Source organism: Ostrea edulis, chromosome 9 (genome assembly GCF_947568905.1).
Source record: "Ostrea edulis chromosome 9, xbOstEdul1.1, whole genome shotgun sequence".
Taxonomy (NCBI): domain Eukaryota; kingdom Metazoa; phylum Mollusca; class Bivalvia; order Ostreida; family Ostreidae; genus Ostrea; species Ostrea edulis.
The window spans coordinates 32,272,989-32,285,351 of record NC_079172.1 but is presented as its reverse complement, the minus strand read 5'-3'; the positions used below and the strand labels follow the sequence as shown (position 1 = coordinate 32,285,351).

General features: G+C 33.2%; 1 long non-coding RNA gene across 1 annotated transcript; it reads right to left on the bottom strand.

The window, feature by feature from the left end:
• Window positions 1-5,684: 5,684 nt before the first annotated feature.
• Window positions 5,685-12,083, bottom strand: LOC130050357 (uncharacterized). Its single transcript, XR_008798788.1, has 2 exons — window positions 11,703-12,083; window positions 5,685-5,859 (listed from the first exon to the last, which is right to left on the bottom strand). It is a non-coding gene; the product is annotated as an uncharacterized LOC130050357 (long non-coding RNA).
• Between the last annotated feature and the right edge of the window lie 280 nt (window positions 12,084-12,363).

Genomic DNA, 12,363 nt, shown 5'->3' with positions numbered 1-12,363 from the left:
TTACAGAGTCCATGTACATATCCACATAGATATATGTACCCTGTACTTGTATGTGGAAGCCTCTTCCCATAGAATGGTAAATATATGATTTAAGTTTTAATGATAATGTATTCTTATGACTATGGGAGAAATCTGTTCATACCAGTATATGTAACTTTAAGAGTTGTCTCCCTTTATTGTGATTTTGATACAAGTAATACATTTATCTTGATGGAAATTACATTCATTAATCATATAAGTAATATTGTCAATTATTAATTAATGCACTCTGTGATATCATATTATTGTTATTTTACCTGTATTGCAGGGCTGAAAAAATATGTGCATGTGAGATATCCTTCACTGTGATATTAAATTCCCTGAACCCATACAGGAGTTGCTTATTATGAAACTACAAACCTGTTACATTATTAATGATATCAGATTTTGATTTGAAATTATACCACGCAAGTTGTATTCAATCATGTATTCTCGTAATCACGTTGAATGCATTCTCCTAAAACGTATTGTATTACAGTATTTATATATTTACCTTCATGGAATTTTTTGTAAAGATAGTTTGAATAATGGTTTAAACAAAAAATAGTATGAATGGTAGCGACAATGCACATGCATGGATGAAGTTTAATAAATTTTTATTCTGTGTAAAAATTCAACCACTAAATTGTTTGATCATAATTAGATGCCATCGATGTCAAAACGACTGGGACCAATTACATGTATCGACATTTTACTCACATGCATTATGCAATTTACAAACATGGATTGGTTTTACCTAATACATGTACTACATAATTATTGTACTTCACAAAGACAGACACGACAATGATATGCATCTTCGAGTTTGTCCGGAACATTCAAAAATTTCATCGGTCACATGATTTGTAAACCATGATGTTACCGGTAAACACTGGCAAACTCTCCGTCGAGGCATCATTACGTCACCTACGCTGGTTTGTGAGCAAACGAACTCTGGCGGAAGTTTGAAACACTGGCAGCACTACTGATTGTGCGTTCTCTACCCAGAGTTCCGTGCGCTACTCGCACTAAAAGCTTGCGTAACGCGCCCTCTGGTGAGAGAATGCTGCTTGTGGTGGGCTAGTAGTTAGGCGCTCGATTCGTAACAGGAGAGCCCGGGTTCACTTCTCGATCCCGAACCAAGACAATAAAAATCTTTCGACAAACGTTGGTACAACAAAGAACACCGCTGCTGACCCCGAGCGACAATATGAGTGAAAATTTCTGTTTCTTTTTAAGATATATTTGAATATATCTTTTTCTTCAAATGGCATCTTTCTTCTTTCTTGAAGACTTTAGTCGTAGATCTTTTTGAAAAATATGAACAAATAATGGTCCTGATTTTCAAAAACAATAATTATTTATATTTAGAACAAACATCTGAGTCTTTTATAGCATGTTTATTAGATATCCACATCACACATCAATTTACAGTGACATTAGATATCCACCTCACACATCAATTCACAGCGACATTTGAACTCATTGCAAACAAAACACCTTTTTTTTGTTATCCCAGATAGTCACAAAAATTCATATAAAATAATTGAGAGCTTGTGTCACTCTTTCGATGATTAAAGCATACTTCATACGAAATGTAACGAGTTATCATGTTGGTGTTACGAGTCACCTTAATTTGGAATTAGTATTCCCTGGCGTTTCATTGTCGAACTGGAAACGTGGCTACTGAAGACAAAATCTGGTATTTTACGCATTGGTTCTTTGACCCTTTGAACTCTGTATCAACATATACACTGTGAAACCTTTTGAAAATAGAAATAAGACCTGCTATAGGCCTAATGAGCTTTTTAGAGAGTGTGTTGTCACTTCTGATGAGAAATTCAAATTGGACGCCTGTGTAGCGCACACTTTTACTTCCATCTATCATTCCAAAGAAAGTGTGGGTTTATGGGAAATGCAGGCCATTCATTTCACTCATTAGAAGGACATCTTGTTCGTACAGAAGCATATTAGGGCTGCAGCAGTATATTTTTTTAAAAGTTTGTTATGACAAATTAATAATTTGTTATAACAGATTAGTAATTTGTTATAACAAACTAAAAAAAAAAAGATACTGCTGCGGCCCTGATATACTTCCGTATGTTTGTCTGTCTTGCTTTTTATGTCCCCAAGAGAAGTTTTAACTCATATCGAGACGTGCTGTAGGTGAACTACTACAAATTTAGACCTATGCATGACGCCCAAGGTCGTAACATCGCGGGTTTTCATCGTGTCAACGCCTGCCGTGACACAACACTTCGGTTAATTGCTAAGGTTTTACCCGAAAGGCCCGTGACTCTCACTTATCAATGCTGACACTACTAACTTATAAAGTTTACGGTTTGACGCAGTCAAGGCATTAGCGGAGCTCGAACTCCTGACCTCTCTGTCACCAGAGCAACGATCTAACCACCGAGTCATCGCTACCGGTGATGTTATGGTATTGTTTTATGTGAGTATGATAAGTAAAAAAAAAAGATTATTTACTGAATACTCGATGTACATGTAGTATACTTGCACATGTACTGTTGAAATAGAATGGTTGAGGACAGGTACTGAATTCACTGTACGATACCGTAAACAGTTGCTTTTTTATTATTTCGAATTCTCTGTATAATTTCATGAAATTGTATGTGAAAAGATAAAGATTACGAACAGTTTTTTTTTTTTTTTACTTAATTACCCTGCAGTTTTCACAGTTTTATTATTCTCCATTGTTGTTCACAAGTGTATCATTCTAAATGGAATTTTATTTTAAAAATCAAAATAAAATTGTTATAAACAAAGTCATGATTTAAGCTAGAAGATGAAGAAGGCATTATTTTTTAACACCTCAGGAGGCATTATAAAACATCGAAGATAATATTGTGGTATAAAAATTATGGAAAAAAATTACCTAGTGAAAAATATTGCAATTTTACATGTACATGTAATATCGTCCATACAAATAAAAAGCACTGTCGGACACAATTTATTTTATTGAAGAATAGGGCTAAACACAGGTAACAGTTAAGAAATTTTACTAATGGTTTTATACACGTTCTGTCAATATATTACTTCTCTGTAGATTTCAGAATATTTTGAAAGTAATAGTAGTGTGCTATTCTGTCGCTTTACACAGGAACGTGTATTTCAATACAGGATAATCTTTCATTTCATTCTTTCAACAACGAATTGAAATAAACAATTACCCGGGATTTTCGCAACTTATTCATTCGTTCCTTTAATCAATAAAATGACCGATTGCATGTGCTCTTACGTGATTTTCACAATTTCTCCACTGGTCGGGTTCGGTATCCTGCAGGCTAGGATGCACGGTTCGCAACCGGGAAGTTCAAATTCTCGACCCACCGGTGCCGTGTCAGAAATAAGACGCGACATAGGTAGTGACTGTTTCTTCGCCAAGCGCCCTGCAGTAGACGTGAAAGTCACGGATCTTTCGGATAGTACCTAAAAACGGAGGCCCCTTCTATTCCCTCAGAATTTGTCCCAGTTTCCCATTTCTTTTATAGCATTAATAAGATAAAAGCAGTGCCATGAATTTATGTCAATTACGCAACGTAATAGTGTTTCCTCAGTAATAAAATTCATTAACGGTATCTTGTACATCACCTGGTTTATGTCGGTAATGAATGAACATAAACATATATATAAACTTTCCCATCTCCAATAGTCCACCATCTTTGCTAGACACATTACTGAGACCTGGATACCTACCCTACCTCAAAGACGTAGTATGAACGGGGACGATGGGCGTGGTTTGCGAGATGGTAGTCCTATTGGTTTTATGAAACATACAGTGCTTCCCCATCTCCTGAGTTAGTATCACCCACTAACGGATCGTATTTCTATGCATGCGACATAGGTACTACATGGTACTAGATTTGTTGGTACTTGTGTAACTGTGGGTTGCTTGTACATATATATTGCAATTGCAATACAAGATTGTGTGATTTTGGTACTTATTTTATGTTCAAAACTGTATAAAAAACAAACAAACAAAACAAAAAGCCGAGAGAAATTGCGGGAGAGAAAGATAGAGTTATCTTTCTTTTCATTTTCAAACCTTTATTACAAACATAATAGTAATATGAAATAAACAACATGCAACAATAAATTCATTGTTATCTATATTATGATCCATTAAATAAATAAGTGTGCGTTATTTTATCTTATGAATAGAATCAATGTATGATTACACGTGATTTCTACACCTTACTCAATGAACAATAAAGATTGTAGTATCTTATAATTTCATTCATAACTTCTCTTCTATAATAATCAAGTGCCCGTAGTTTCTATAACCTCACCGTCAGACATTCCTTTTTTTCAGTAATGAAATAGTTCTGATATTGAGTTGTTTGACTTTTGTTGATACAAAAATTTATTAATCCAAGAAACCTGATATCGACCAAGGCAAAGTAAACTGTATATTGATGTCTCTGTAATCAATTGTTAAATCTTTATGCTAACCTTAACAAGAGTGAATAATTAATTTAGTATTATAGGATTAAACATTCGAAGCATTTTTATGTTAGTTTGTGAGTAAAATGTTTACACATAGATAAATTCTTCAAAAAGAATGTTTGATTCTTATAATTCCAATTCATTCACTGTATTAACAATTTTAAAAAATTGAATAGTTTCCCTGCGACACGTTATTTGTTATTAGGCGCGTATGAAGACATCGCGTTTTCGGATTTATTGATGTATAAACTCTCGTTCAGCTTTATTTTTGTCCAATCAAAACAATTGTAGTGAATAACATTGGCAATGGAATTATATGACGATATTTTCATTCAAATGCATGCATAATTGCGAAATTTCCAAAGAAGAAAAGCAGAGCAAAGAAAAAATAGAAAGACGTACCACACAACATGGCACCACAATGCTGAACTACACACACCTACCACAATGCTGAACTACACACACCTACCACAATACTGAACTACACACACCTACCACAATACTGAACTACACACACCTACCACAATACTGAACTACACACACCTACCACAATACTGAACTACACACACCTATCACAATGCTGAACTACACACACCTACCACAATACTGAACTACACACACCTACCACAATGCTGAACTACACACACCTACCACAATACTGAACTACACACACCTACCACAATGCTGAACTACACACACCTACCACAATACTGAACTACAAACACCTACCACAATGCTGAACTACACACACCTATCACAATGCTGAACTACACACACCTACCACAATGCTGAACTACACACACCTACCACAATACTGAACTACACACACCTACCACAATGCTGAACTACACACACCTATCACAATGCACAAAAATTAATGCGACAAAGACAATCTAATTAATGAGATTGGAGAAAACAGTCTGCAGATTTCATGGAATGCAGTCTAAGGCTTTGGACTGCTCACTTGCGACTAAGATTTGTTGAAGTGAATTTCTATGCATATGGTTATAGTCAATAAAATTGCAGAAATATATGCAGTTACGTGGTAGTTTTGCACGAGGCCTTTATTTACAAAAGTAAGCTGTTTTATATTGAAAATTTTATATCAATACTGATTTCTTTACTCTTTGCAATACAACATTTTGTTTTGCTCGAGATGGTATGTTTCATGTTTCTCTTTCCCAAATTAATTGGTATAATTCGATGAAGCAGTTTTATTTTCTAAAATCGATAAATGAATTATTAACATAGAATAAATGTAAGGTCAATTTTTCTTTAAAAGGTATGAATTATCCCGCAATTTCTCCGTCCAGTCATCCACCTTCCATCTACATTGAAGTTATCCAAATAACATCTTCGCCCGTTTTGTTCCTCCTACAAATAGATATATATATCAAAAACTAAAACGTAAAAAAAATGTACATGTACATCTTGTACAAACTTTTATCCATAAGCACACGGTATACTATAGAAAATATTTTATATACAATAGCTATACGAATAGTTACAAAATATTCACGGGTTACGGTACAATTGTGAAATTTTCTAAGGATTCAGCATTATACTATAGTATGAAAAATAAAGAACAATCAAATCACCATTAGAACCGCATCTACTGCGTACTTTTACTACGATTTCTCATTATGCAAGTATTTTCTGGATTATGCGAAAGCCGATCAGTATCAGAAAATAAAAAACAAAATTCTCGAAATTAAGAGAAAAATCTTGAAATTGCAACAAATCTCGAAATTGCGAAAAAGAATCCAAATTAAGAAAATAAATCTTTAAAATTACGACATATTCATCTTGAAATTACGGGATGATTATCTCGAAATTTACGAGAAGAGATCTCGAAAAATCGAGATTTTTTTCGAAATCACGTGAACAAAAAATCGAACATACGGGAATAGATCTTAATTTTTTTTTTTAAAAATATTGTATGTGTTATTGGAGATGACAAGTTAGGTATAACGACCAGCCCGTGTTTTTAACATTTCTAAATAATCAACAAAATTGAATCTAATGTGAGATTTGACTTTATCATTATTTCTGAAATGCGTCGAGACATTATACAAACATTCGACGTGAAGTAAATGCGATTGAATTGATATTTTGAAATGGCTTTAGTCTTCCTTTTCTCATTTATCCCTACATGCCGATAGAATATGCAAAACTTTCTGTTTTGTAAAAAGAAAAAAAAATAGGGTTCCCCATCCATGCTTTTGGTCAAAGATATTAGAAGGCATTCAAGTAGAAACTGGAAGAACAAATACAGGTTTAAATATAATTCACTACGATGTGCTAGGATGGGGCCTTTTGAGTACTACAAATGTAGAAGAAAAATTCACCAATTACAATTATTTCATAAAAATTATTAATGAATATTCACCACAATACCTTGCAGATTTCACACCCAATACTTACTCCTATAGTTTCAGCAATAATAGTATCGTATATATAGGACTCCACAGACAATGACTGTATATAGAAAGCTTTCTTCTATCAACAGTAACCTTTCAACTGACATAAGAAATATTCCTAGGGTTTCAATATTCAAAACAATTATGAAAAATACTTCAGTAACAATGAATGGTCTCATATTGGCGAGACGAAATGTGATTTTATTTCACTGTCAACTTAGAAATATGCAAATAAATTTAACTCTGATTTTTTTTGTTCCATCATTTGTCTGATTCTGGAAAATATGACAGATATTGTACACAAATGAGAATGCAAACCATTATTTTTTAAAGAGTCCTGTCTATAACACGAATAGAGAAAAATTACTTATAACATTAAAATTTATCAACTAATTTGTAGTTATTTGGAAGTCTAAATATTGATGATATTATAAATACATGTAAGCAAATGCTTGAACATGCATGTGCACAATTCGATTGCTTTAACTTCTATATCTTTTACCAATTGAAACGAGAGCCATTTCCCCATGAATGTGAACAATGTGCGTATGAATCTTGATAAATATAGTGCGACTATTTTATCTGCTGGGAATTCTCCGACAGAAATGTAAATATAGAAAACAATTTCATTTTTGAAAATACATGAGAGTATAAACAGCCACGCTTCAGGACAGCATGCATTTTATAGTTTTAATCTTCAACTATACAAATCATTCCTTTTTTATTACTTTTTTAACGTTCTGCTTATAATAATGACAGATATAAACTTCATAATATAAAAGCAATGATGTCTGACACCGATAGACGCGTATCCACAAATCTTTTATCATTTGGAAATCCTGATATTGATTTTGACACCAGTAAGAAACTTTTGACACCAGTAAGAAACTTTTTGAACTTGTACATAAATTTATTGCACTGACCAAAAGATTTCAGTACTCTTTAAATACATTTAATGCATACTGTATTAATAATGTGTATAAGCGATACAATCAATACTATAGTTTACTGTATAGTACACTGAACTGTACTATGTACAAATGTTACATACATGTAGTTGTTAATCTTTTTATATATACGTGTAGACCCCCCCCCCCCCATTAATTACAAATGTTATACAATTTTGTACATATCCTATTTGATCATTAGGGAGAGGGCTCATATAGGCTAAGCTTGCTGCCCAAACTCATCAAATTATGGAATAAATATTGTTTTTAAAAAAAAAACTATACTTATGCAATATACATTTTTGTACATGTATAAGTTGATACAGTTTATTGTGTCATCACCTAGAGATCACACGGAGGCAGGTTTATAATGTTCCAAGGAATGAAAGACTTTGTAAATTATCTTCACTGTAACAAATTGAAAACAAGTCCCATTTCATACTGGTTGGAATATTACTTTAATCCTTACTTTAAAAATCCCTGTTTTCAAACTTGTTCAACTTTTGTCATCAACAAATGTTACAGAATTATGTAAACAGAGAAAATATCTTTATAAGTGTTCAAAACTAAGAGCAGAAAATGAACACACTGCATGATCTAGGAGCTTATCCTCTTTATTATTACATGTATTGTGGGTTTTGGGGGATGGGGTTGTTTGTCTGGTAAAGTTTGATTATTATTTTGGGTTTTGGGGGGTGGGGTTGTTTGTCTGGTAAAGTTTGATTATTATTTTGGGTTTTGGGGGATGGGGTTGTTTGTCTGGTAAAGTTTGATTATTATTTTGGGTTTTGGGGGGTGGGGTTGTTTGTCTGGTAAAGTTTGATTATTATTTTGGGTTTTGGGGGGTGGGGTTGTTTGTCTGGTAAAGTTTGATTATTATTTTGGGTTTTGGGGGATGGGGTTGTTTGTCTGGTGAAGTTTGATTATTATTTTGGGTTTTGGGGGATGGGGTTGTTTGTCTGATAAAGTTTGATTATTATTTTGGGTTTTGGGGGATGGGGTTGTTTGTCTGGTAAAGTTTGATTATTATTTTGGGTTTTGGGGGATGGGGTTGTTTGTCTGGTAAAGTTTGATTATTATTTTGGGTTTTGGGGGATGAGGTTGTTTGTCTGGTAAAGTTTGATTTAAGTCATGATCAGAAGTTATTTTGTTTGTTGACCTTTTTTCTAAGAATACCCTGCCTTGCTTTGTGTGTATGTCACAATGAAAATGATTATATTTTTGTACTAATTCTTCCAGGTATATACACATTAAACATATGAACTGTATGGTTCATTGTAATAAACAATACAATTAACACGCTAATTAACGCGTTTTGAACATGTGGTATACATGTACTGGCGTAAAGGCGTGGTAGTTCATACCCTTAACTATATTTCAAAGAAATTAAATTCATTTCTTATATATTTACATTTCCAATGTGTTTGCCTTCGATATCTTTACCAATTGTAATGATAGCCATTTCCTCATAAATGTGAAGCAGTTGTGAGCAATGTATGTAGAATTTTGTTAAATATAAAGCACGTCTATTTTATCGGCTGGGAATTCCGACAGCAATGAAAATAGACTGTAAATATAAAAAATAAATATTATTTTTGAAAATACAGTAGGACAGGAACTGAAACGCGTCACTCCTGCATACTTTTCATGACGCGCTAACACGCTTCGTGAAATATGCGGGTGTGACGCACTAACACACTTCGTGAAGTATGCTGGCGTGACACATGACGCGCTAACACGCTTCGTGAAATATGCGGGTGTGACGCGCTAACACACTTCGTGAAGTATGCTGGCGTGACACATGACGCGCTAACACGCTTCGTGAAATATGCTGGTGTGACGCGCTAACACGCTTCGTGAAGTATGCTGGCGTGACGCATGACGCGCTAACACGCTTCGTGAAATATGCTGGTGTGACGCGCTAACACACTTCGTGAAGTATGCTGGCGTGACGCATGACGCGCTAACACGCTTCGTGAAATATGCTGGCGTGGCGCGTCGCATTTCATTTCAAAATAGGAATTTATTTCTTAGATAGAATACACCTTTAGAATATATCAAAATGTGCACAATATTTTATACTTATGAAAGAAGAAACTCAATCATGGAATGGTAGTGATAAATTGTATTAAATTTTCAACATTATGCAAACAATTGCGAGATTTAATGAAATGAAATAGTATTCTGGATTACAATTTATCATAACTAATTTATCGTTTCTGAATTAATTGTTTTCTTGTTGTTTGCATGTATTTAGAATTTTTTTTAATGCTGAAGAAATTTAATTTGCAAAAAGTTTGCTAATTGTGATTCCTCACATGATAGTGGAAACAAGAAAATGTTTGAAATCAAATGCATGTAATTTCTGTTTTGTATATTTGTGCATTTCCTGTATAAAATGAAAGCTATAATTAAAAGCCACGTGCACTTTGGTGGCAACACACGACACCTAGATTTTTCAGATTCATTATTTAAGAAGAACACAAGTAACAGATTACATAAACTTTAAATACAATTCATAGAGATGATAGGAGGCTGTGTTGCAGTTGAAACTCTTACTTAATTAATATGAGTAAGATATTACTCTTACTTAATTAATATGAAAATAGTGTTTACCTCGAAATGTTAGAAGTAATTAAATTTCGATATTTTGGAAGATAATTCTTGTATAATATGATATTTTTTTTCACGTATATTAGTGAATTATAACTACCGTGCTATGAAAAAGAAAATCTACTTCTTTTTAGAAAGAATTTTGAATAAAATGACATATTTATATGGGGAGACTTTTGCATGAAAGGATTTCAGAATGAATTATTTTTGGTGGCAACTATATATTTGAAAATGACAGAAAGCAGAAGAAAATATAACCTCTCAAATCACTTAACGCTATATTGATATAATTCAGACCAAATTACAACTGCGCCATGGATAATTACAGGTATTTATTCAGACGAAATAGTATTGATAATCCTAATAAAAAATGCACTAATGTTCGAGGCATTTTTTTCAACTTTGTCTTCTTAGAATTAATTTAAACATTATAGATAAATACTCTTACATTGGGGCAATATAAAATTATCTTTAGAACTGAGTCATAATATCGTTGTTTATAGTCTTAAAAGAGGAATCTTCTGGATTCAAATAGTTTATATATTATGATGCTAACATTTACAACACGCACGTAATTTTACCCTGTGTAATAATTTCTTTGCATGACAATTAATTACTACATTTAAGGAGAGGTACTTGTAAGTTATCAGAACTTGTTTCCAATCTTTAGACTGTATACAAAATACATTGTAAAATATGTACAATACAAGAAAGGACACCCCCCCCCCCTCCATACACACACATTACTAAAAAAAATTACAGCGCTTCTGAAAAAATATATTTTGTGAGAAATAGATATCATAAAATTACTAGAAATCAGGTATGAAGATTAGATTCTGTCTCCAATATATATAATTTTATGAAATAAAATAAATACATGTGCAGTGTCATCGTCAAAGTCAAACGACTTAAACGTTTTTTGGGTTTTTTTCTAAATCAAGAAATACTTGCTAGAATGAATCTATACATAAAGAGGAATTATTAATAAGTGTTGAATCTGTAAATTACACATGTACTTATAAAATATCGTGACTATTTATAGCATTTAGATTTAAATAATTTCTGCGACAGCTGTTGAATTATATATTATCTTTAAACATTGTGCTTTATAAATAGATTCATTAACCTCCAAAGTATTCACAATGTAATTAATTTTTTTTATCGTATTCAATGTAAGTAGAGTATGATATAGATATCATAATTAAACAAAAAGCACACACGACGGCGAATGAATTACCTTTTGCTATAGCGCCAAATCTATGACGTCAGAATGGTAACCATAAGTAGTAGTATTTTGATACAAAACACGAATAAACAAGTAGAATGTTCTCAGCAGTGAGCTCTCGGGGGCTGATAAATCAGACATTCCTGGCTCCCGGCTGGTATCTACCCGATTCAGATGCGCTGTCGAGAAGTTTTCACCACAGGCGCCTGTCCATAAGCACCAGTGCTGTGTTTATCTAATATTGACTACTACTGAGAAATATTTTAGGTAAATTACAGTCTTAATTACGGCTGGAGGCGGAGGCATTTCGGGTTGACTCGTCCCATTCTTCATCAAATTGCCGTTTTCCTTTTTACTTTTACAACTTTATTGTACAATTTATCTATTCGTCTGTCGAAATCCGGATTTGAAGTCTGTTTTAGGGTTTTAGGAAGATTTCCTCCCTATTAGTGTGATCTATTTATTTGAACGGAGCTTGTACTACGAAAAAATTCAAATATTGAACAACAGTTAAGAATGAGGTATTTCTTCCTAATTACATTGGATAAAGTTTATCTAAGCTTTATAACTGAAGGAACCATTGGTTTGCTATTTTGAGGGGGTCAGAATAGGTGCAATAAATTTCTCAGACTCTGAATGAACAATTGTCTCTACAAGCGCAACATGCATTAAA